Raw genomic sequence first — 27,108 nt, forward strand, 5'->3', positions numbered from 1 at the left:
GTATTTACTGTAGTTCGGTGTTTAATGTAATTAGGTATTTAATGATTTACTGTAATTCGGTATTTATTGTAATTCGGTCTTTAATGTGTTACTGTAATTCGGTCTTTACTGTAATTCGGTGTTTAATGATTTACGGTAATTCGGTGTTTACTGTAATTTGGTATTTAATGATTTACGGTAATTCGCTATTTTCTGTAATTCGGTGTTTAATGATTTACAGTAATTCGGTGTTTACTGTCATTCGGTGTTTAATGATTTATGGTAGTTCGGTGTTTACTGTAATTGGGTGTTTAATGATTTATGGTAATTCGGTGTTTACTGTAATTCGGTGTTTAATGATTTACGGCAATTCGGTTTTTTCTGTAATTCGGTGCTTAATGATTTACTGTAATTCGGCATTTATTGTAATTCGGTGTTTACTATAATTCGGTGTTTAATGATTTACGGTAATTCGGTATTTACTGTAATTCGGTGTTTAATGTTTTATGCTAATTCGGTATTTTCTGTAATTCGGTGTTTAATGATTTACTGTAATTCGGTATTTACTGTAATTCGGTGTTTAATGATTTACGGTAATTTGGTGTTTATTGTAATTCGGTGTTTAATGATTTACTGTAATTCGGCATTTATTGTAATTTGGTGTTTAATGTTTTATGCTAATTCGGTATTTTCTGTAATTCGGTGTTTAATGATTTACGGTAATTTGGTGTTTATTGTAATTCGGTGTTTAATGATTTACTGTAATTCGGCATTTATTGTAATTCGGTGCTTAATGTTTTATGCTAATTCGGTATTTTCTGTAATTCGGTGTTTAATGATTTACTGTAATTCGGCATTTATTGTAATTCGGTGCTTAATGTTTTATGCTAATTCGGTATTTTCTGTAATTCGGTGTTTAATGATTTACTGTAATTTGGCATTTATTGTAATTCGGTGTTTAATGTTTTATGCTAATTCGGTATTTTCTGTAATTCGGTGTTTAATGATTTACAGTAATTTGGTATTTACTGTAATTCGGTGTTTAATGATTTACGGTAATTCGCTATTTTCTGTAATTCGGTGTTTAATGATTTACAGTAATTCGGTGTTTACTGTAATTCGGTGTTTAATGATTTACAGTAATTCGGTGTTTACTGTAATTCGGTGTTTAATGATTTATGGTAATTCAGTGTTTACTGTAATTCGGTGTTTAATGATTTACGGCAATTCGTTTTTTTCTGTAATTCGGTGCTTAATGATTTACTGTAATTCGGCATTTATTGTAATTCGGTGTTTACTATAATTCGGTGTTTAATGATTTACAGCAATTCGGTTTTTTCTGTAATTCGGTGCTTAATGATTTACTGTAATTCGGCATTTATTGTAATTCGGTGTTTACTATAATTCGGTGTTTAATGATTTACGGTAATTCGGTATTTACTGTAATTCGGTGTTTAATGTTTTATGCTAATTCGGTATTTTCTGTAATTCGGTGTTTAATGATTTACTGTAATTCGGCATTTATTGTAATTCGGTGCTTAATGTTTTATGCTAATTCGGTATTTTCTGTAATTCGGTGTTTAATGATTTACTGTAATTTGGCATTTATTGTAATTCGGTGTTTAATGTTTTATGCTAATTCGGTATTTTCTGTAATTCGGTGTTTAATGATTTACAGTAATTTGGTATTTACTGTAATTCGGTGTTTAATGATTTACGGTAATTCGCTATTTTCTGTAATTCGGTGTTTAATGATTTACAGTAATTCGGTGTTTACTGTAATTCGGTGTTTAATGATTTACAGTAATTCGGTGTTTACTGTAATTCGGTGTTTAATGATTTATGGTAATTCAGTGTTTACTGTAATTCGGTGTTTAATGATTTACGGCAATTCGTTTTTTTCTGTAATTCGGTGCTTAATGATTTACTGTAATTCGGCATTTATTGTAATTCGGTGTTTACTATAATTCGGTGTTTAATGATTTACGGCAATTCGGTTTTTTCTGTAATTCGGTGCTTAATGATTTACTGTAATTCGGCATTTATTGTAATTCGGTGTTTACTATAATTCGGTGTTTAATGATTTACGGTAATTCGGTATTTACTGTAATTCGGTGTTTAATGTTTTATGCTAATTCGGTATTTACTGTAATTCGGTGTTTAATGATTTACGGTAATTTGGTGTTTATTGTAATTCGGTGTTTAATGATTTACTGTAATTCGGCATTTATTGTAATTCGGTGTTTAATGTTTTATGCTAATTCGGTATTTTCTGTAATTCGGTGTTTAATGATTTACGGTAATTTGGTGTTTATTGTAATTCGGTGTTTAATGATTTACTGTAATTCGGCATTTATTGTAATTCGGTGCTTAATGTTTTATGCTAATTCGGTATTTTCTGTAATTAGGTGTTTAATGATTTACGGTAATTCGGTATTTACTGTAATTCGGTGTTTAATGATTTACGGTAATTCGGTATTTTCTGTAATTCGGTGTTTAATGATTTACGGTAATTCGGTATTTACTGTAATTCGGTGTTTAATGATTTACGGTAATTCGGTATTTTCTGTAATTCGGTGTTTAATGATTTACGGTAATTCGGTATTTACTGTAATTCGGTGTTTAATGATTTACGGTAATTCGGTATTTACTGTAATTCGGTGTTTAATGATTTACGGTAATTCGGTATTTACTGTAATTCGGTGTTTAATGATTTACGGTAATTCGGTATTTACTGTAATTCGGTGTTTAATGATTTACGGTAATTCGGTGTTCAATCTGAGCCGGTATTTGACGGTTATTCGGTGTTTATTTGATGTTTATTTGACGATGATGAATTTTGGATGATTTTTGATGATGAGACAGACGGTGAGAATGATGATGATTTTAACTGTGATGATTATACCGGTGAAGACGGTTATTACTGTGATGATTATAACGATGACGATGATTTTTACTCTGATTCTAATGTTTTTATTTGAATTTTTCTCACCTGAAAATCTCCAAATTCCCCAAATTCTCGGATTTTTTCATCCGCGGAGACTAACACTGAACTTCCGGTAGAGGCCGGAAGCCCGCCCCCTACACCGACCAATCACAGCACGAGCCGCCTCTGATCAACACCTGTGGGAGCCAATAGGAGCGGAGGAACCTGGAATAACTGGGCGGACCTTCTGGGTCAAAAATAGAAACTGCTCCTTGGAGAAAGGGATAGAGATAGAGAGGGATAGAGAGATAGAGATAGATAGAGAGGGATAGAGAGATAGAGATAGATAGAGAGGGATAGAGAGATAGAGATAGATAGAGAGGGATAGAGAGATAGAGATAGATAGAGAGGGATAGAGGGGGGATAGAGAAAGGGATAGAGATAGAGAGGGATAGAGAGATAGAGATAGATAGAGAGGGATAGAGAGATAGAGATAGATAGAGAGGGATAGAGAGATAGAGATAGATAGAGAGGGATAGAGAGATAGAGATAGATAGAGAGGGATAGAGAGATAGAGATAGATAGAGAGGGATAGAGGGGGGATAGAGAAAGGGATAGAGATAGAGAGGGATAGAGAGATAGAGATAGATAGAGAGGGATAGAGAGATAGAGATAGATAGAGAGGGATAGAGAGATAGAGATAGATAGAGAGGGATAGAGAGATAGAGATAGATAGAGAGGGATAGAGGGGGGATAGAGAAAGGGATAGAGATAGAGAGGGATAGAGAGATAGAGATAGATAGAGAGGGATAGAGAGATAGAGATAGATAGAGAGGGATAGAGAGATAGAGATAGATAGAGAGGGATAGAGAGGGGATAGAGAAAGGGATAGAGAGAGAGATAGAGATAGACAGAGAGGGATAGAGAGGGGATAGAGAAAGGGATAGAGAGAGAGATAGAGATAGATAGAGAGGGATAGAGAGGGGATAGAGAAAGGGATAGAGAGGGATAGAGAGATAGAGATAGATAGAGAGGGATAGAGGGGGGATAGAGAAAGGGATAGAGATAGAGAGGGATAGAGAGATAGAGATAGATAGAGAGGGATAGAGGGGGGATAGAGAAAGGGATAGAGAGAGAGATAGAGATAGACAGAGAGGGATAGAGAAAGGGATAGAGAGGGATAGAGAGATAGAGATAGATAGAGAGGGATAGAGGGGGGATAGAGAAAGGGATAGAGAGAGAGATAGAGAGGGAGAGGGATAGAGAAAGAGATAGAGAGGGGGATATAGAGATAGATAAGAGAAAGAGATAGATAGAGAGGGATAGAGAGATAGAGGGGGAATAGAGAAAGGGATAGAGAGAGAGAGATAGAGATAGATAGATAGAGATACAGGGGGATAGAGAGAGGGATAGAGAGAGAGGGAGAGGGATAGAGAAAGAGATAGAGGGATAGAGAGAGAGGGAGAGGGATAGAGAAAGAGATAGAGAGTTAGATAGAGAGATAGAGGCGGGATAGAGAAAGGGATAGAGAGAGATATAGAGAGGGATACAGAGATAGAGGGGGATAGAGAGATAGATAGAGAGGGAGAGGGATAGAGAGAAAGGGATAGAGAGTGATGGAGAGATAGAGAGGGAGAGATAGAGATAGAAAGAGATAGAGAGCGAGATAGAGAGGGATAGAGAGATAGAGTGGGATAGATAGATAGAGAGGGATAGAGATGCAGAGATATAGAGAGAGATGGAGAGGGATAGAGGTAGAGAGAGAGATAGAGAGGCAGAGATATAGAGAGAGGGATATATAAGGAGAGAGATATAGAGAGAGAAATGGAGAGGGATAGAGAGAGAGAGTGATAGAGGTAGAGAGAGAGATAGAGATGGAGAGAGATAGAGAGAGAGGGATAGAGAGAGGGATAGGGATAGAGAGAGATAGAGAGGGATAGAGATAGAGAGAGGGATAGATAGAAATATATAGATATAGAGAGAGGGATAGAGATAGAAAGAGAGGGATAGACATAGAGAGAGATAGAGATAGAGGGATAAAGATGTTGAGATAGAGAGCGAGAGAGAGATAGCGATAGATAGGGAGGGATAGAGAGATAGTAGAGATAGAGAGGGATAGAGATAGAGAGAGGGATAGAGATAAAGACGGATAGAGATAGAGAGAGAGAGATAGAGAGAGTTAGAAAGAGAGAGAGATAGAGAGATAGGGATTGAGAGATAGAGAGAGAGAGGGATAGAGAGAGGGATAGAGAGAGAGATAGGGAGAGGGATAGAGACAGAGAGATAGGGAGGGTTAGAGAGATAGAGGGGGAATAGAGAAAGGGATAGAGAGAGATAGAGAGAAAGATAGAGAGAGAGATAGGGATAGAGAGGGATACAGAGATAGAGGGGGATAGAGAGATAGATGGAGAGGGAGAGGGATAGAGAGAGAGATAGAGAGGGATAGAGAGTGATGGAGAGATAGAGAGGGAGAGATATATACAGAGATATAGATATAGACAGAGTGATAGAGATAGAGAGAGATAGAGAGGGATAGAGAGATAGAGAGGGATAGAGAGATAGAGAGTGATAGAGATGCAGAGATATAGAGAGAGGGATAGTGAGAGGGATAGAGAGGGAGATATAAGGAGAGAGATAGAGAGAGAAATGGAGAGGGATAGAGAGAGAGAGGGATAGAGATAGAGAGAGGGATAGGGATAGAGAGAGATAGAGAGGGATAGAGAGAGGGATAGAGATGCAGAGAGAGAGAGAGGGATAGATAGAAATATATAGATATAGAGAGAGGGATAGAGATAGAAAGAGAGGGATAGAGATAGAGGGATAAAGATGTTGAGATAGAGAGCGAGAGAGAGATAGCGATAGATAGGGAGTGATAGAGAGATAGTAGAGATAGAGAGAGATAGGGATATAGAGAGAGGGATAGAGATAGAGAGAGGGATAGAGATAAAGGGGGATAGAGATAGAGAGAGTGAGAGATAGAGAGAGTTAGAAAGAGAGAGAGTTAGAGAGAGGGATAGAGATAGAGAGATAGGGATTGAGAGATAGAGAGAGAGAGATAGAGAGGAATAGAGATAGGGAGAGGGATAGAGACAGAGAGATAGGGAGGGATAGAGAGATAGAGAGAGATAGAGAGAGGGATAGAGAGAGAGATAGAGAGAGGGTTATGGAGAGAAGGGGAGATAGAGAGAGAGATACAGGGATAGAGAGAGAGATATAGAGAGTGATGGAGAGATAGAAAGAGAGATATAGGTATAGAGAGAGTGATAGAGATAGTGAGAGATAGAGATGGATAGAGATAGAGAGAGGGATAGAATAGAGAGAGAGATAGAGAGGGATAGAGATGCAGAGATATAGAGAGAGAGATGGAGAGGGATAGAGAGAGAGGGATAGAGATAGAGAGAGATAGAGAGGGATAGAAATAGAGAGGGATAGAGAGAGGGATAGTGATGGAGAGATAGAGAGAGAGGGATAGAGAGAGATAGAGAGGGATAGAGATAGAGAGATAAAGATGTTGAGATATGGAGATAGAAAGAAAGAGAGGGATAGAGATAGAGGGGGAGAGAGATATAGAGAGATAGAGATATAGGGAGAGATAGAGAGAGAGGAATAGAGAGAGAGATAGAGGGATAGAGAGAGAGAGATCACGATAGATAGGGAGGGATAGAGAGATAGTAGAGATAGAGAGGGATGAGATAGAGATAGAGAGGGATAGAGAGATATAGAGAGATGATATAGAGAGAGGGATGGAGAGATAGAAAGAGATATAGAGAGATATGGAGAGGTATGGAGAGATAGAGAGGGAGATAGAGAGAGAGATAGAGGGGGAGATAGAGATATAGCGAGAGAGATAGAGAGGGAGATAGAGAGAGAGCTAGAGAGATAGATAGATAGAGTGAGGAAGATATAGAGAGAGAGGAATAGAGAGAGAGATAACGATAGATAGGGAGGGATAGAGAGATATAGAGATGGAGAGAGATAGATATAGAGAGAGAGATAGACAGAGAGGTAGACAGAGATAGAGAGAGTGGGATAGAGATAGCTAGAGATAGAGAGAGATATAGATAGAGTGTGAGAGATAGAGAGAGAGATAGCGATAGAGAGGGATAGAGATGCAGAGATATAGAGAGAGAGAGATAGAGACGGATAGAGAGAGATATATATATATATAGAGAGAGGGATAGAGATATAGAGAGAGATATAGAGAGGGATAGAGAGATAGCAAGGGATGGAGATAGAGAGAGATAGAGAGGGATAGAGAGATATAGATATAGAGAGAAGGATAGAGATAGAGAGAAATAGAGATGCAGAGATATATATAGAGAGATGGAGAGAAAGAGAGGGATAGATAGAGAGATATAGATAGAAAGGGATAGAGATAGTGGGAGATAGAGGGATAAAAATGTAGATTATATAGAGAGAGAGGGATAGAGATGCCGGCAGAGAGAGAGGGATAGAGATAGATAGTGATAGAGGGATAAAGATGTAGAGAGATAGATAGAGAGGGATAGAGATATAGAGAGAGAGGGATAGAGAGCGATAAAGAGAGAGGAGAGGGAGAGAGAGAGGGAGTGATAGAGAGATAGAGGGAGAGATAAAGAGATAGAGAGTGATAGAGAGAGGAGAGAGATAGAGAGATGGATCAAGAGAGATAGAGGGAGAGAGAGTGACAGAGAGAGATAAAGAGGGGAGAGGTATAGAGAGAGTGGGATAGAGAGACCGGAGAGGGATAGAGAATGAGAGAGGGATAGAGCGAGAAATAGAGAGAAGAATGGAGAGAGAGAGAGGGATTGAGAGAGAGGGATAGAGAGTGAGATAGAGAGAGGGATAGAAAGTGAGAGAGGGGTAGAGAGTGAGATAGAGAGAGGGATTGAGAGAGAGAGAGGGATAGAGAGAGAAAGAGATAGAGAGAGATAGAGGGAGGGATCGAGAGAGGGATAGAAAGAGTGAGATAGAGAGAGAGGGATAGAGAGAGAGATATAGTGAGAGGGATAGAGAGAGAGGAATGGAGAGAGATACAGAGAGGGATAGAGAGAGGGAAAGAGCGAGAGATAGAGAGAGAGAGAGATAGAGGGATAGAGAGAGTGAGATAGAGAGAGCGATAGAGAGAGAGGGATGGAGAGAGTGAGATAGATAAAGGGATAGAAAGAGAAATATAGAGAGAGGAATAGAGAAAGAGAGGGATAGACAGAGAGAGCGATACAGAGTGAGAGAGAAGGATAGCAAGAGAGAGGGATAGCGACAAATGGAGATAGCGGGATAGAGAGAATAGGGTAAAGAGAGAAATAGAGAGTGAGCGGGATAAAGAGAAAGGGATAGAGAGACAGATAGAAAGAGAGGAATAGAGAGAGAGAGGGATCGAGAGAATAACAGAGAGGGATAGACAGAGAGAGCAATAGAGAGAGAGGGGTAGCGAGAGAGGGATAGAGACAAATGGAGAGAGAGGGGATGAAGGGAGATAGAGATAGAGGGATAGAGAAAGAGACAGGGATAGAGAGAGATAGAGAAAGAGCTACAGAAAGGGATAGAGAGAGAGGGATAGAGAGAGTTGAGAGATGGATATAGAGAGAGAGGGATAGAACAAGAGAGAGTGATAGAGAGAGAGATGGATAGAGAGAGAAGGATAGAGAGAGAGGGATAGAGACAGAGAGGGATAGAGAGAGGGAAAGAGTGAGAGAAAGAGTGATACAGAGAGAGGGAGAGAGGGATACAGAGACAGAGGCATAGAGAGAGAGAGGGGGATAGAGAGAGGGAGAGATAGAGAGAGAGGGATAGAGAGAGATAGGAAGAGCGAGAGACAGATAGAGAGAGAGAGGGATAGATGGGGAGAGAGTTAAAGAGAGAGAGACACAGACAGAGGGATAGAGAGAGAGGGGGATGGAGAGAGTGATAGGAGTGGAGGGAGAGAGACAGAGAGAGAGAGGGGTGGAGAGAGAGAGAGAGGGATGGAGAGAGAGATAGAGGGATGGAGAGCAAGAGAGATAAAGAGAGGGAGGGAGAGAAGGATAGAGCAAGGTATAGAGGGAGGGATAGAGAGAGATAGAGAGGGAGGGATAGAGAGATAGAAAGGGAGAAATAGAGGGGGAGAGAAAGATAAAGATAGAGAGACAGAGTGAGAGATAGAGAGAGGGCAAGATAGAGCAAGAGAGAGAGCAGGATAGAGAGAGGAATAGAGATGGCATATATAGAGAGGGAGATAGAGAGATGGACTGAGAGGGAGGCATAGAGAGGGAGAGATAGAGGGGGAGAGATTGTGGGAGATAAAGGGAGAGAAAGAGAGAGATAGAGATGGATAGAGAGAGATCAAGATAGCGGGAGAGATAGAGAAAGGGAGAGATAGAGAGAGGGATAGATGGAGAGAGGGATAGAGAGGGAGGGATAGAGATAGGGAGAGATACAGATAGATAGAGAGGGAGTGATATGGAGAGGGAGAGATAGAGATAGGTAGAGGGGGAGACAGTGAGAGTGATAGAGATTGAGAGGGATAGTGAGAGAGATAGGGAGAGAGAAGCATAGATAGAGGAATGGAGAGAGACTGAGATAGAGGGATGGAGAGAGACCGAGATAGAGAAAGGGATGGAGAGAGACCGAGATAGAGAGGGATAGAGAGAAAGAGAGATGGATAGAGAGACAAAGAGATAGAGAGAGGTATAGAGACAGAGGGATAGAGAGAGTGAGATAGATAGAGGGGTAGAGAGAGAGATATAGCAAGAGGGATAGAGAGAGAGATAGAGAGGGATGGAGAGAGATACAGAGAGGGATAGAGAGACAGAGAGAGGAAAAGAGCAAGAGATAGAGAGAGGGATAGAGAGAGATAGAGAGGGAGAGAGATAGAGAGAGGGATAGAGAGCGTGAGATAGAGAGCGATAGAGAAACGGATAGAGAGATAGAGAGGGATAGAGAGAGTGAGATGGATAGAGAGAGGGATAGAGAACTATCAAGAGAGGGATAGAGAGAGAGGGATAGAGATACAGAGAGGGATAGACAGAGCGATACAGAGAGAGAGAAGGATAGCAAGAGAGAGGGATAGAGACAGGGAGAGACAGAGGGATAGAGAGATGGATTGAGAGGGAGGCATAGAGAGGGGGAGATAGAGGGGGAGAGGTAGAGGGAGATAAAGGGAGAGAAAGAGAGATATAGAGAGAGAAAGAAAGGGAGAGATAGAGATGGATAGAAAGATCGAGATAGAGAGAGGGAGAGAGAGAGAAAGGGAGATCTAGAGAGGGATAGAGGGGTGGAGAGAGACTGAGATAGAAAGTGGGATGGAGAATGAGAGAAATAGAGAGAGGGATGGAGAAAGAGATGGAGAGAATGATTTAGAGAGAGGGATGGAGCAAGAAATAGAGAAAGGGATGGAGAGAGAGCGAGAGAGATAGAAAGTGTGATGTAGAGAGAGATAGAGAGCGGGTTAGAGAGAGAGCGAGAGATAGAGAGAGGTCGATGGAAAGAGAGAGAGAGATTGGAGAGAATGAGATGGAGAGAGAGAGAGAGGGATAGAGAGAAAGAGATAGAGGGATGTAGAGAGAGAGCGAGAGAGATAAAGAGAGGAATGGAAATAGAGAGGGAGATGGAGAGAGAGAGATAGCAAGAGAGATGGAGAGAGAGAAATGCAAGAATGCTTAGCAAGAGTTTCTGCAGGTATTTAAAAAGGAAAAGATTAAGTTAAGTGAGGGTTGGTCCTCTAGAGAGTGACAGTGGGGAGTTAATAGTAGATCATAAGGAAATGGCAGAAGAAATGAACAAATATTTTGCTTCTGTGTTCACTATAGAGGATATAAAAAACATTCCAGCAATAGCTGCAAATCAGGAGGTGAACGGGAGAAGGGAACTTGGTGAAATTGAAATCACTTAGGGAAATGGTACTGAGCAAATTGATGGAGCTGCGGACTGGCAAGTCTCCGGGTCCCGATGGACTACATCCTAGGGTTTTAAAAGAGGTGGCTTATGAGGTGGTCGATGCGCTGGTATTAATTTTCTAAAATAGCCCTAGGTTCTGGAAAGGTTCCATCAGATTGGAAAGTAGCAAATATAACCCCTCGATTCAAGAAGGGAGGGAGGCAGAAAAAAGGAAACTGGAGGCCGTCTGTCGTGGGGAGTTATTAGAATCAATCATTAAGGAGGTTATAGTTGGGCACTTAGAAGAGCTCAAGGCAATAGGGAAGAGTCAGCATGGTTTTGTGAAAAGAAAATCATGTTTAACCAATTTAGTGGAGTTTTTTTAAGCGGTAACATGCGTAGTGGATAAAGGGGAGCCTGTACTTGGATTTCCAGAAGGCATTTGATAAGGCGCCACATCAAAGATTATTATGGAAAATAAAAGTGCATGGTGGAGGGAGTAATGTATTAGCATGGATAGAAGGTTGGCTGGCTGACAGAAAACAGAGAATATGCATAAATGGGTCTTTATCTGATTGGCAGGATGTGACAAGTGGTGTCCCACAGGGGTCTGTGTGGGGCCTCAACTTTTTATGGTTTGCATCAATGACTTAGATGAGGGGAGTGAAGACATGGTAGCTAAATTTGCAGATGTCACAAAGATAGGTAGAAAAGAAGTTATGAAGAGGACATGAGGAGGTTGCAGATGGATATAGATAGGTTGAGTGAGGGGGCAAAGATCTGGCAAATGGAGTTTAATGTAGGAAAATGTGAAGTTGTTCACTTTGGCAGGAAGAACAAAAAAGCAGAGTATTACTTAAATGGAGAATGGCTGCATAATTCTGAGGTGTAGAGGGATCTAGGTGTTCTAGTACATGAGTCACAAAAAGTTAGTATGCAGGTACAGCAAGTAATTAAGAAGGTTAATGGAATGCTATCCTTTATTGGGAGAGGAATTGAACATAAAAATAAGGATGTTATGCTTCAGTTATACAGGGCATTGGTGAGACCGCATCTCGAATACTGTGGGCAGTTTTGGTCTCCTTATCTAAGGAAAGATGTAAATGTGTTGGAGACGGTTCAGAGGAGGTTTACTAGATTGATACCTGGAATGAGTGGCTTGTCTTATGAGGAAAGGTTGGACAGACTGGGCTTGTTTCCACTGGAGTTTAGAAGAGTGAGGGGTGATTTGATTGAAGTGTATAAGATCCTGAACAGCCTTGACAAGGTGGACATGGAAAGGATGTTTCCTCTTGTGGGTGAGTCCAGAACTAGGGGGCAATGTTTTAAAATTAGGGGTCACCCTTTTAGGACAGAGATGAGGGAAATTATTTCTCTCAGAGGGTTGTGCGACTTTGGAACTCTCTGTCTCAGAAGGTGGTGGAGGCGGGGACATTGAATATATTAAGGCAGAGGTAGATAGATTCTTGTTAGGCAAGAGAATCAAAGGTTATCGGGGTTAGATGGGAATGTGGAAATTGAAACACAAGAAGATCAGCCATGATCTTATTGAATGGCGGAGCAGGCTTGAGGGGCCGAATGGTCTACTGCTATTTCTATTTCTTATGATCTTATGTACTTGCACTCCAGGAATGTGATTCCTGCACATGGAATTAGTGAACTGTTGTATGCTGAAAGTTGCGCAGTAGTAGGTTTTGCCATGACTTTCCACATGGATGTGTCTTTTAGAATCTGCAGAGATAGTATGTTGGCACTTTCCCCTCTCTCAGTCTTGGCCAATAATGAATAGTTGCTAACTTTATCTGGGTAGATAATTCAAATGTTGGGAAACGCTTTGGACAATGTGACAGATTGATGATGTGAAACCTGTGTTCACCGCTCTTCATCTCATCATGCACACCTTTGTCATGTTTGGTTTGTCAGTCACCTCAAGTATATGTTTCTGACGGGGTACTGGATGGTCATTCTTATGGTTTGAAGGTACCCGTTGTGTACAGTCTGTTTGGATCAGTGCACGGCTCTTTGTAGCTGCATCAGCCTTTGCTCTTGTGCACTGGCACTGCCAATCGCCCTTCCTGCCACATGCCTTACAGAATTGATGGAAAGCTGGGAAATCCCTTGGTCCATGCACAGGGCCACACCTTCCCCATGTCTTGCTAGGTTTATGTGCACTAGCTTGTGCGTCAAGATTTGGTGTTTTACATAGGATCTGTAAGCTCCGTCGACATGCGAGAACTGAGTCGTACCTTCGTCCATCCTCGAGGAGCTCTCCAAGGGGCTCGTCCAGCAGATCTTTCCAGAACATTTCCATGGGAGCGTGATCACCAACCCAATGGGCTGAATTTTCCGTTCGTCGGGCAAGCAGAGCTGACCCAATCGTGGGCTGCGCCACCATTTTGCGCAGGTGGGCCAATTAAGGCCCGCCCAGCGCACTTCACACTCCCATGGAGAGTGGGATTTTCAAATTTGTGGCGGGTGTGTACAGACCGCTGGTTCCAATGGGGAATCGGCTGTCTGTATAAAGAAAGGCCAGGCAGCCTCCTTTAGGCTGATCGCCATGGCCAGCGACCGGTGCAGGGGGTCTGCACAGCAGGCTCCGGTAGAGGGAAGGCCAGAGGAGGAGGGCAGGCTGCAGGGTAGATCAGCGGGAGCCCAATGTGCCCCTCGCTTCTCTGATGCTTACTTTGCTGCCCTTCTTGAGGAGGTCGCAGCACGGCGAGAGGCCTTGTTTCCCCAGGATGGGAGGAGGAGGGCCCCCCACATAACGAAACAGGCCTGGCAGGAGGTGGCACAGGTGGTCAGCTCCATGGATGCTGTGTGGCGATCTTGGACCCAGTGCCACAAGCGCTTCAATGATTTGTTGAGCTCTGGAAGGGTGAGGACCATGTTGGCCTTGGCCATTTAACCCAGGAGGTAGCCTTAGCCTTTGAGGCACCCCCCCCCCCACCTCCCCCACGTCTTAGTGTCGTTACTGCATTGGGCATTTGGCACACGCTGGGTGGGCAAACAGATAGTGACCATGTTCACATCAGCCTTAGTGGTTGATGAGAAGATGGGTTCTCCCCGCAGCAAATGTTGGTGTTTGTCACATTTGAGTAGTCTGGAGGCAACCTGCAGGGGAGGCAGCTAGACACATACTCCGAACTCCAACACATGTCATATTGATGGTAATGAGATGGTGGAAGGGGAGCCTCAAGGTGTTGTGGCCAAGAGCCATCTACCTGCTGGCCTCAGCGCCGCACTTAGTTGTGCCTCCTTGCCATGGGCGCTAAGACCTGTGTGTTATTGAAAGTGATGGACGCCGAATGTGTCCAAGGTGTCCATTGGGGGAAGGGGTTGGGACCAGCCGTAGTATTTTCTGGGGACTGATCACCAGTATTGCGGACAGGAGCTGCTGGAGGCCTCAGGTGGGCCACTGTGGTTGGGGTGCGGCGTGCGTGTGCAGAGTACATGAGCGATCAGCCCCAATAAATGGTGTTCTCTGTTCTGCAGGCGAAAACTGCGCACAACACCCATGAGCGTTTGTTTACTGGTGGTAGCCAGGCTTTGCTCCACACACTGACCCAATTCAAAGAACAGGCCATGGAGCTGGGGAGGAGCCAAGCGACCAGGTCAGCAGGTGTTGGTGAGGCTGGGGTGCAGCGGCCAGGTATTTGAGGCCCACTGTCCCACCCACTCTGTCTCCCAACCATCCAAAGCACTGATGGTTACTGCAATCGTTAACGCAGCAACACTGCTCATTCACAGACTGATACAGTCAGACGTGTGGGTCATACACAAAGGTCCTTGAGGATGCGCATCTCTAGCATCTTCCAAAGTCGCCTTATCCCATTTGTGACCACTATCCCCATGGCCTAACATGCCATGGCATCGCTGCTGTACATCCAAATACTTATTGCATCTTAGGAGGGTTTGTACCTCCACCACCCTTTCAGCCAGTGCGCCCCACGTTACTCTGTCCAAAAGCTCCTCAGCACCTCACCTGTCAACCTCATGGCACTCAACTTAAATAAATACCACCACGTTAGTCATCCCTGCGCCAAGGAGAAATGTTACCTTCTGTCCACCCATTCTATGTCCCTCATAATGGTATGAAGGTCAATAATGTGACCTGTCAATCTCCTGTGCTCCACGGCAAATGTCGCAAGTGTTTGCAATGTTTCCTCATCACTCCAATTCTCCAGGCCAGCATGTATCCAGGTCAGGAACCTCTACACTCTCCCCACTCCAATGCCATCCCTCCCATGAAGTGCAGGTCACAACTGGGCGCAGAAGTGTAGATGTGGCCTCGACAGCGTTTTCTGCACTTGCAGCATGACCTCCCTTTCCCTACACTCTATTCCTCAGCTAATAAAGGCAAGTCTGGCTTTGTCCTTGTTAACCACCTTATGTTCCTGTTCTGCTACCTTAACGGGTCTGCCCAGCAAGGTCCCTGTAATCATCCTTGCTTTCCACGGTCCTACCATTTCTCCTGTATTCCCGTACCTTGTTTGTTTTGCCCAAGTGCATAACCGCACACTTATCCACATAACATTCCATGTGGCATTCCTTAGGCCATCTGACCAGTCTGTATGCACGTGTAATATTTGGGCCTCCTTTTGACATTGGCTAGTGTCCCGGGGCACAGTGGAGAGGGCACTTCACAATCGCTGGAGGAGATGGCACGGACAGAGAGTGCCAATGGCGCCAGCAGCCGGAGGACTGCAGGGGACCAGGCACATGCTGAGTCAGGCAGTGATGATGTGCCTCTGGAGATGTCAGATATGCAGCAGCTGCAGGACAAGCAGCAGGATGTGCGGGAGCATCTGGGAGTGTTGTATGAGAGTGTGCTTCAGTTGGTCTCTGTGGTGTAGGAATCCAGGCAGAGTGTCAGTAATGGCATGAACTTCAGGACAGAGCGTCAGGCTTCCTCCCTGGAGAGATTAGCGACTCTCATGGAGAGGGGCTTCCAACGGATTGATCAGCATCTGACTGGGTTACGCTCTGACCTGCAAGTCCTCACAGCGCTAATGGCCACAGGTGGTCATTCGCAATGTGGGAGATATTCTGGGCACCAAGTGTCGGCGCTCGGTGCCCATCCACCTGCGGTGAGCAGGGAGGTTCAATGTGACCTCACGGCGTAACAGCTGCCTGTTGTCTCTGTGAGCTCCTCTCAGGGCGCTCCAGATGAGGGCAGCAGCTCCTCCGCCTCTCTGCCAGTCACCGTTGCATCCGGTGAGGCTACGACAACTGGGGAGATGCCAGCTCTGGAATCGGCCACTCCCTCCCAGGTGGGGCCAGCACAGGCTCCACGGGCCAGAGGGCGTCCGCCAAGGTCATCGAGGCCAACAGGACAGCAGAGTCAGCAGGATGTCTCACAAGCCACTCCGAGTGATGGGGCGGCACCAAGACATAGCACCCGGAAACGTAAGCATAAGGCATGTTAGGAACTTCGCTGACAGAATTTTGCCCTTGGTTGGCAGGTGGGCCCCACCGGCTCGGCGGTGGGCAGGCAGCCAAACTCCACTGCTGAAATGGGGCCTGCCGCCATTTTGAGTGGGCTGCAGCCTTCCTGACGGGAAGCACTATGTGGTTCCTGTGCAGGGTGGTGGAGGGAGTCCCCAACTGTCAAAGTGCGCTCTTTCGTGCATGTGCACTGCTCCCTGAGACTAAGCGTTGTCTCAGGGAGAGCACTGACATTCTAAAAAACTTTAAAAATAGAAAAATAGAAAAATTATTAACATGTCCCCCTCATGTGACAATGAGATGGGATATGTTAATAAGAAGCACATAAACTTTATTAAAGTTTTTAAAAACGGACATGAAACCTCCCACCAGTGGATGAGGCTTTATGTTTTTTCTATTGCCCGCTGGGGCTCCTGGCCTGCCCGCCAGCCTTAAGGTAGGACGGGCAGGGCCTTTACCTACCTTAATTATCCCGTCAATGGCCTTAATTGGCCATTGACAGGTCGGCGGGCGGACAGCTGATTTCGCTGTCCACCCGCCTTCCTCAATATTTAAATGGACCAGGATGACGTCAGGGGTTCCTCCCGACATCATCCCGCATCATTTCCCCTCGGCGAGTGGGCCCCACCCCCAAATTGCCAACAGGAAAATTCAGGCCCATGGGTTTGTCACTGGTGCTTTTCTGTTGCCCCAAGATTAGGGAATTTATTTTTGTCAATGTCAGAGTGACGTTTTGTTTTGTTTTTTGTGGCACCATCCGATGGATGGGAATAAAGTCCACATTTATTACCATGGCTGAGGGTGTCTCCTTTGTGCTGCATTTGTATGTTTCACAGACATCTCATGAGTGTTTGAGTGGACATTGATGTTTCTGTACTAAGCTCTTAGTTGCAGTTGATGAGGTGGAAGATGTAGCACTTAAGTGCCGCGTATGGATGCGCCAGGCAATGCTGGTCCTGCAGATCCATGTGTGTGTGGAGCTTGCTGAAGGTTCGTTGGATTAAAGTCTCCTGGATGTCCCTGCCTCCTTGATGTAGTAGCGGGTCGGCGTGCTGCCCCTCATCATCGCCCTGTGCTTCCTCATCCTCTGAGCCACTGCTGGATTCATCATGTGCAGGCGCATCCACTGCATTAATGTCTTCAACATCCACTGCATCCCCCCTTTCCAGCGCAAGATTGTGCAGAGTGCAGCATGCTGTCACAGACACGCTATCTGGGGGGGTACAGGAGTGTGCCCCCTGAGTGGTCCAGGCATCGGAAGCACATCTTGAGAAGACCAATGGCTCTCTCCACCACAGCCCTTGTGGAGGCGTGGCTCCTATTTTCCGCTGTTCTGCCTCTGCTCTTGGGGGCGGTGAGGCAGCATGAGCCACCTTCTGAGGGGATAGCCCTTGTTACCCAGCAGCCAACCATCCAGCCGGGCTGGAGCACCGAAGAGCCCCGGCACCTGGGAGTGTCTGAGGATGTAGGTGTCGTGGGAGCTGCCTGGGAACCTTGCACAGACTTGTAGAATCAGCATCCTGTGGTCACACACTATCTGCACATTCATGGAGTGGAAGCCCTTCCTGTTGACGAAGGCACCAGGCTCACCTGCTGGCGCCTTGATGGCCACATGTGTACAGTCTATAGCACCCTGGACACGGGGGAAGCCAGCAATGGCCGCAAAGCCTCTGGCTCGCTGTGCCTGACTTGCCTGGTTGCAGAGGAAGTGGATGAAGTTCAATACCCGCCTGAACAGTGTCTGTAACCTGCTTGACACAAGTGTGTACAGCTGATTGGGAGACACCGCAAAGATCACCCACCGAGCCCTAGAAGGAGCCAGATGCATAGAAGTGGAGGGCAACTGTGACCTTCAGAACCGCTGGCATGGGGTGTCCACCCACACAGTTAGGAGATATCTCAGGGCCAATCATCTGACAGATATAGTTGATTGTTTCCCTTGACAGTCGGAGTCTCCTACGGCACTGCACCTCAGCCATATTGAGGTAGCTGCTTTGCCGCCTGTATACCCTGGGGTCTTCTGCGGCCCCTTCCACCTTGGACAACCTCTTGGCCTGCGTCCCTTGTGCCTGCACCTGACCTCCCAAAGGTGGCTCCCCTGGAGGCTGATTGTTCACTCCTGGCCTCCTCCTTATTCTAACCCTCTCTTCCTCCTCAGAGGAGCTGCCTCCAGTGGAGATGTCAGAACCCAAACCCAGGCTAAATGGAGGCCTCCAGAAAGCTGCAGGCCCGATACGGATTACTGTCTGCAGAGAGCTGAGCTGAAGCTTCAAAGTACAGAGAAAGCTGCTAGAAGTCGATCTGAACTGCAACAGATCACACTGGCAAGTTTAAAATACTTGCTGCAATAAATACTTCATATAAAACATTGACAACCCCACTGAGCCCACATATCCTGCCTGTGGATGAAGTTTGTTAAAAAGTCACTTACCTGCCAGCCTGTTGCGCTCGTGTGCCGAGCCGAAGATCGCACTGGTGCCTCAAAATTGGCATCGATTGCCGAGTTAAGGGCCTTAACAAGCCCTTTAATTAATGGCGGTTGCGTGTCGCACTTCATCGCTCGCCTGCCCAGCTAACTATCGCAATGGCGCGCAGTGATGGCGGGACGCTTGCCCAATGTCAGCGCATCCCATTTTAAGCACTGGTGTGCGGGGCCAACCACCCACATGTCACCCAGAAAATTCTGCCCAACCATTCTGTCTGCTAGCTCTGTGTTTGAAAAATCACAATATGTATCCTTTTCTCTACATCTGCTGACAAAATGGTCTATGGATTCTGCAGGCTGTTGTTGAAATGACATGAACTCTAGTCAATGAATACTGAAGTTTAACCTGATTGTGAACCAGTCTTCCAATGTAATCCATATTTTCTGGGGATCCTTTAAATCTTCTACTGTTAAACCTGACATATTCAGCTCTTTCGTTCCCACTTGTGTGGTGAATTTTTATGGCTTGCTTGTGCAGTTCAGATACACCTGAATCAAGAAGCCGTAGCTCTGCGCACTGTTTCAACATTTTGAATTCAGATGGTAAGTCAGCTGCACCTGAATTCAGACTTTGGAATTTTGTGGACTTTTTGACAATGTCCCTTTGACCTTCCTTTGCCTATTGTACCTGGGATGAGTGTAATGTCAAATCAGTGGAGACATTCAAAGGTGAGGTTCTACGGGCACAGTGTAGATATGTCCCATAAAGAAAAAGGGTGGTACTGCCAAATCTAGAGCCCTTGGTTATCCAGAAGCATACAGGCCAAGATAAGGGAGAAAAAGAAAGCTTATGACAGTCACAAAAAGCTTAATACTATAGAATTCCTAGAGGAGTATAGAAAGTTACAGGGGTGAAGTAAAAATGAAAACTAGGAAAACAAAGTGAGGATATGAAAAAATATCAGCAGGTAAAATCAACACCCAAAGATGTTTTACCAGTACATTAAGAGCAAGAGAATAACTAAGGAAAGGGTAGGGCCTATCAGAGATGTACATGGAAACTTGTGCATTGATGCTGAAGATGTGGGCAGGGTTCTCAATGAGTACTTTGTCTCTGTCTTCACTAAGGAGAGTGATAAAGCAGACATTCTAGTCAAAGAGGAGGAGTGTGAAATATTAGATACAATAAGCATAATGAGAGAGGAAATGCTGATTCTGACATCCTTGAAGGTGGATAAATCATCAGGGACCGGATGGATTGTATCCCAGGCTGTTAAGGGAAGCCAGGGAGGAAATAGCAGATGCCCTGAGGATCATTTTCTAATCCTCGCTAGATACAGGTGAGATCCCAGAGGATTGGAGGTCTGCGAACTTTGTACAAATATTTAAAAAGGGTGTGAGGGATATGCCAGAAAATTATAGTCGGTCTGACTTCAGTGGTGGGCAAATTATTGGAAACAATTCTGAGACACAGGATAAACTGTCACTTAGAAAGGCAATGATTGATCAGGGATAGTCAGCATAGTTTTGTTAGCGGAAGATCATGTCTTACTAACTTAATAGAATTTTTTGTGGAAATAACAAGGAGGATTGATAAGGATAGTGCAGTGAATGTTGACTACATAGATTTCAGTTTGGCATTTGACAAGCATTCGACAAGTAGAGCATTTGCCATATGGCAGATTCGTCAGGAAAGTGAGATCCCATGGGATACAGGGGAAGGAGGCAGGTTGAATCCAAAATTGGTTCAGTGACAGGAAACAAAGGGTAATGGTCGATGGATGTTTTTGCAAATGGAAAACGTTTTCCAGTGGTGTTCAACAGGGCTCAGTGTTGGGCCCTTGCTGTTTGTTATATATATTAATGATGTGGACATAAATATGAGAGGCGTGATTGGGAAATTTGAAGATGACACCAAAATTACCTGTGTAGTTGATAGTGAAGAGGATAGCTGTCGACTCCAGAATTATATCAATGGTTTGGCTGAGTGGGCAGAAAAGAGTCAAATGGAATTCAGTCTGGAAAAGTGTGAGGTAATGCATTTGGGGAGGGAAAACAAAGCAAGGGAATAGTCAATAAACAGGAGGATACTGAGAGGGGTTGAGGAAGTGAGAGACCTTGGAGTGCATGTCCACAGGTCCCTGAAAGTGGCAGGACAGGTGGATAAGGTGGGAAAGAAAGCATATGGAATGTTTTATTGGACAAGGTATTGAATACAAAAGCAGACATGTAATGCTTGAAGCACATAAAACTCTGGTTAGGCCACAGCTGGAATTTTGTGCACAGTTCTGGTCACCACATTACCATAATTGCTCTGGAGAGAGTGCGAGGAGATTTACAAGAATGTTGCCAGGGCTTGGAAATTGCAGCTATGAGGAGGGATTGGATAGGCTCGGATTTTTTCCTTCGAACAGAGGAGGCTAAGGGGTGACCTAATTGAGGTGCACAAAATTATAAGGGGCCTAGATAGGGCCGACAGGAAAGACTTGTTTCTCCAAACTGAGGGGTCAATTACCAGGGGGCATAGATTTAAGGTGATTGGTAGAAGGATTAGAGGGGCATGAGGAAAAACCTTTTCACCCAAAGGGTGGTGGGCATCAAAACTGAAGGTTGAGGCTGAAACACTCACCTCATTTAAAAGGTACCTGGATCTGCATCTGAAATGCTGTAACCTGCAAGGCTACGGACCAAGTGCTGGAAAGTGGGTTTAAAACGAACGGCTAATTTCTTCTTTTTTCTCCTTTTCCGATGGCACAGGCATAATGGGCTGAATGGCCTCTTTCGGTGCCATAACTTTTCTGTGGTTCTATGGTGTATACTTCAATACAAGGGGTATAGCAAGTAAAGCAGTTGAGTGGAGGCTGCAGATAGAAATGTGGCAGTATATTATCACAGCTATTACAGAAACATGTCTTAGGGTGGGACACTCAACATTCCTGGTTCTGGGTATTCAGAGGAGATAGAGAGGGGATTAAAAAGGGAGAGGGGGTTAAATATTTTGGTTAGAGAAGATATTACAGTTGTGAGGAGGGATGATGTGTTAGAAGAATTATCAATTGAGGCCATATGGATTGAGCTTAGGAACAAAAAAAGGGGGAGTCACACTAATGGGTATGTACTATAGATCCCCAAATAGTCAGAGGGAGATTGAAGAGCAAAGATGGAGACAAATCTTTAAAATGCAAAAAGAGTAGGGCAGTAATAGTAGGGGATTTTAACTACCCTGATATTAACTGGGATAGTTTTAGTGTGAAAGGAGTGGAGGGAACAGAATTCTTAAGATGCATTCGGGAGAACATATTTGGCCAGAATGAAACAAACCCAACAAGAGAGGGCACGGTTCTGGGCTTAGTTTTAGGAAATGAAGCTGGGTAGGTGGAAGGAGTGACAGTGAGGGAGCATTTTGGTGATAGAGATCATAACCGATTCACTCCACGTGATATCAAGAAACACTGAAGGCACTAGATACAGCAAAGTCTATGGGCCCTGACAATATTCTGGCAATAGTTCTGAGGACTTGTGCTCCAGAACTTGCCACGCCCCTAGCCAAGCTGTTCCAGTACAGCTACAACACTGGCATCTACCCGGCTATGTGGAAAATTACCCAGGTACGTCCTGCACATAAAAAGCAGGACAAATCCAACCTGGCCAATGACTGCCCCATCAATCTACTCTCCATCATCAGTAAAGTAATGGAAGGGGCCATCAACAGTGCTATCAAGCGGCATTTGCTTAGCAATAACTGCTCATTGATGCTCAGTTTGTGTTCCGCCAGGGCCTCTCAGCTCCTGACCTCATTACAGCTTTTGTTCAAACATGGACAAAAGAGCTGAGCTCCCGAGGTGAGGTGAGAGTGACTGCCCTTGACATCAAGGCTGCATTTGACCGAGTGTGGCATCAAGGAGCCCTAGCAAAACTGGAGTCATTGGGAATCAGGGGGAAAACTCTCCGCTGGTTGGAGTCATACCCAGCACAAAGGAAGATGGTTGTGGTTGTTGGAGGTCAGTCATCTCATCTTCAGGACATCACTGCAGGAGTTCCTCAGGGTAGTGTCCTCGGCCCAACCATCTTCAGCTGCTTCATCAATGACCTTCCTTCCATCATAAGGTCAGAAGTGGGGATGTTCGCTGATGATTGCACAATGTTCAGCACCATTCGCGACTCCTCAGATATTGAAGCAGCCCATGTCCAAATGCAGCAAGACCTGGACAATATCCAGGTTTGGGCTGACAAGTGGCAAGTAACATTCGCGTCATACAAGTGTCAGGCAATGACCATCTCCAACAAGAGAGAATCCAACCATCACCCCTTGACGTTCAATGCCATTACGTATAAAACATATAAAATTTTAACAGGGTTAGACAGACTGAATGTAGGGAGGATGTTTCCCCTGGTTGGGGAGTCTAGAACCAGGGGCCACAGTCTCAGGATATGGGTCAGGCCATTTAGAACTGAGATGAGGAAACATTTCTTCACTCAAAGGGTGGTCAACCTGTGGAATTCTCTACCACAGAAGGCTATGGAAGCTGGGTCACTGAATATATTCAAGAAAGAAATTTATAAATTTTTGGATATTAGGGGCTTCAAGGGGTATGGAGAGAAAGCAGGGATATGGCGTTGATACAGAGGATCTGCATTGATCATATTGAATGATGGAGCAGGCTCGAAAGGCTGAATGGCCTACTCCTGCACCTAATTTCTATGTTTCTACCATCACTGAATCCCCCACTATCAACATCCTGGGGGTTCCCATTGACCTAAAACTGAACTGGATTAGCCATATATATACTGTGGCTACAAGAGCAGGTCAGATGCTAGGAATCCTACGAGTAACTCACCTCCTGACTCCCCAAAGCATTTATACACCACGTGGACTGCAGCGGTTCAAGAAGGCAGCTCACCACCACTTTCTCAAGGGAAGCTAGGGATGGGCAATAAACGCTGGCCCAGCCAGCGAAGCCCACATCCCACGAATGAATAAAAGAAAGTGATGGTGAGCTGCCTTCTTGAACTGCTGCAGTCCATGTGGTGTAGATACACCCACATTGCTGTTAGGGAGGGAGTTCTAGGATTTTGACCCAACGACAATGAAGGAACGGCCGATATATTTCCAAGTCAGGATGATGAGTGACTTGGAGGGGAACTTACAGGTGGTGGTGTTCCCATGTATCTGCTGACCTTGTCCTTCTAGATGGTAGTGGTCGTGGGTTTAGAAGATGCCTTCTAAGGAGCCTTTGTGAATTCCTGCAGTACATCTTGTAGATGGAACACACTGCTGCTACTGTGCATTGGTGGTGGAGGGAGTGAATGTTTGTGGATGTGGTGCCAATCAAGTGGGCTGCTCAGTCCTGGATGGTGTCCAGCTTCTTCAGTGTTGTGGGAGCTGCACTCATCCAGGCAAGTGGGGAGTGTTCCATCACACTCCTGACTCCTTGCAGATGGTGGACAGGTTTTGGGGAGTCAATAGGTAACTAGGGATGGGCAATAAATGCTGGCCCAGCCAGTGAAGACCACATCCTGTGAATTAATTTTTAAAATGAAGCTGGGCTGGTGGAAGGAGTGACAGTGGGTGAGCATTTTGGTGACAGTGATCATAATTCAGTTAGTTTTAACATATTTATGGAAAATGACAAAGATAAAACAGGAGTTAAAATTTTAAATTTGGGCAAGGCCAATTTTACTAAGCTGAGGAGTGATTTAGCAAAAGTGAACTGGAAAAGGCTACTTGAAAGTAAATCAGTGTCAGAGCCGTGGGAGGTATTTGAAGGAGAGATTGAAGGGGTTCAGAGTAAACATGTCTCCATAAAGAAAAAGGGTGGGGTGGCCAAATCTAGAGCCTCCTGGATTTCAAGGAGTTTACAGGGTAAAATAAGAAGAAAAGGAAAGCTTATGTCAGACACTGAGAACTCAATACTACAGGAAGCTGAGAGGAGTATAGAAAGTAGAGGGGTGAAATCAAAAAGGAAATTAGAAAAGCAAAGAGAGGGCATGTAGGAATATTGGCACGAAAAACCAAGGAGAACCCAAAGATGTTTTATCAATACATTAAGAGTAAGAGGATAACTAAGGAAAGAGTAGCGCCATAAAAGACCAAAAAGGTAACCTGTGTGTGGAGGCGGAGGATGGTTCTTAATGAATACTTTGTGTCTGTCTTCACAAAAACAGGGGGACAATGCAGACATTGTAGTTAAGAATGAGGACTGTGAAGCATTGGATGTGATAAACATAGGGAGAGAGGAAGTAATCAAAGGGATTCTTATCCTTGAAAGTGGATAAATCACCAGGTTGGACGGAATGTTCCTCTTGTGGAGGATCTTTTTAAAATTTCATTCACAGTCTGACTATCATTTTCCAATCCTCAGTGGATACAGGTGATCTGCGGGATCATCATACCTTTCTTTAAAATGGGAGTGAGGGACAGACTGAATAATTACAAGCCAGTCAGTCTGACCTTGGTAGTGGGCAAATTATTGGAATCAATTCTGAGGGACAGGATAAACTGTCACATAGTAAAGCACAGAGTAATCAAGGGCAGTCAGCATGGATTTGTTAAGGGAAGGTCATGTCTGACTAATTTGATTGGATTTTTTGAAGAAGTAATAAGGAAGATTGATGAGGGTAATCTAGTTGATGTGATCTACATGGATTATGGCAAATCCGCAAATTTAGCAATGGTACCTTCAGTGCCTTCATCCAAATCATGTCTATAAATTGTGAAGAGTTGAGGCCCTCGCACTGATCCCTGTGGCACACGACTAGTTAATAATCTTGCCAACCAGAAAATGACCCATTTATGCCTTCTATCCATATGTTACCCCCTGCACCATGAGCTTTTATTTTCAGCAGTAACCTTTAATCTGGCACTTTATCAAATGCCTTCTGAAAATCTTAGGACTGTAAATCCACCGGTTCCTCTTTAGCCACAGCACATGTTACTTCTTCAAAGAACTCCAATAAATTGGTAAACATGATTTCCCTTTCACAAAATCATGTTGACTCTGCCTCATTACCTTGAATTTTTCTCAGTGCCCTGCTATAACATATTTAATAATAGCTTCCAATAGCTTCCCTATGACATAGAAACATAGAAAAATAGAAGCAGCAGTAGGCCATTCGGCCCTTCGAGCCTGCTCCGCCATTCAATATGATCATAGCTGATCCTCTATCTCAACGCTATACTCCTGCTCTCTCCCTATACTCCTTGATGCCTTTAGAGTCTAAAAATCTATTTCCTTCTTAAGTGTATTCAGTGACTTGGCCTCCATAGTCTTCTGTGGTAGAGAATTCCACAGGTTCACCACCCTCTGAGTGAAGACGTTTCTCCTCATCTTAGTCCTAAATGGTCAACCTCGTATCCTGAGACTGTGACCCCTTGTTCTAGATCCCCCAGCCAGAGGCACCATCATCCCTGCCTCCAGTCTGACCATCCCTGTCAGAATTTTATATGTTTCAATAAGATCCCCTCTTATTCTTCTAAACTGCAGTGAATACAGGCCTAGTCAGTCCAATCTCTCCTCATACGACAGTCCTGCCATCCCAGGAATCAGTCTGGTGAACCTTCACTGCACTCCCCCTGTGGCAAGTATAGGCAAGGAGACCAAAACTGCACACAATACTCCAGGTGTGGTCTCACCAAGGCCCTATACAGCTGCAGTAATACATTCTTGCTCCTGTACTCAAGTCCTCTTGCAATGAAGGCCAACATACCATTTCCCTTCTTAACTGCTTGCTGCACCTGCATGTTTGCTTTCAGTGATTGGTGTACAAGGACACCCAGGTCCCTTTGTACATCAACATTTCCCAATCTATCACCATTTAAGTAATACTCTGCCATTCTGTTTTTCCTACCAAAGTGGATAACTTTACACTTATCCACGTTATACTGCATCTGCCATGTATTTGCCCACTCACTATGTCTAAATTGCCTTGGAGTCTCTTAACATCCTCCTCATCACTCACATTCCCACCAAATTTTGTGTTGTCAGCAAACTTGGAAATATTACATTTGGTTCCCTCATCCAAAGCATTGATATTTTGTGAGTAGCTGATCCCTGCGGTACCCCACTAGTCACTGCCTGCCACTCTGAAAAAGACCCATTTATTCCTACTCTCTGTTTCCTGTCTGCTAACCAATTCTCAATCCATGCCAATATATTACCCCCAATCCCATGTGCTTTAACTTTGCACATTAACCTTTTATGTGGGACTTTATCAAAAGCTTTCTGAAAATCCAAATATACCACATCCACTGGTTCTCCCTTATCTATTCTGCTAGTTACACCCTCAAAAAACTCCAGTAGGTTTGTCAAACATGATTTCCTTTTCATAAATCCATGTTGACTTTGTCTAATCTTTTTGATATTTTCGAAGTGTCCTGTTATCATATCCTTTATAATAGATTCTAGCATTTTCCGTACTGATGTTAGTCTAACTGGTCTGTAATTCCCTGTTTTCTACCTCCCTCCTTTTTTGAATAGTGGGGTTACATTTGCCACCCCCC

At 44.4% G+C, this 27,108-nt stretch overlaps 1 protein-coding gene across 1 annotated transcript in view; it reads right to left on the reverse strand.

The window, feature by feature from the left end:
- fbxo41 (F-box protein 41) overlaps positions 1-3,035 on the reverse strand; it is a 302,145-nt gene extending 299,110 nt beyond the window's left edge. The window contains exon 1 of the mRNA XM_041192053.1: positions 2,972-3,035. The gene's annotated coding sequence lies outside the window, so the exon portion shown is untranslated. The remainder of the gene's footprint in view (positions 1-2,971) is intronic.
- Between the last annotated feature and the right edge of the window lie 24,073 nt (positions 3,036-27,108).

This window comes from Carcharodon carcharias, chromosome 1 (genome assembly GCF_017639515.1).
Source record: "Carcharodon carcharias isolate sCarCar2 chromosome 1, sCarCar2.pri, whole genome shotgun sequence".
Taxonomy (NCBI): Eukaryota; Metazoa; Chordata; class Chondrichthyes; order Lamniformes; family Lamnidae; genus Carcharodon; species Carcharodon carcharias.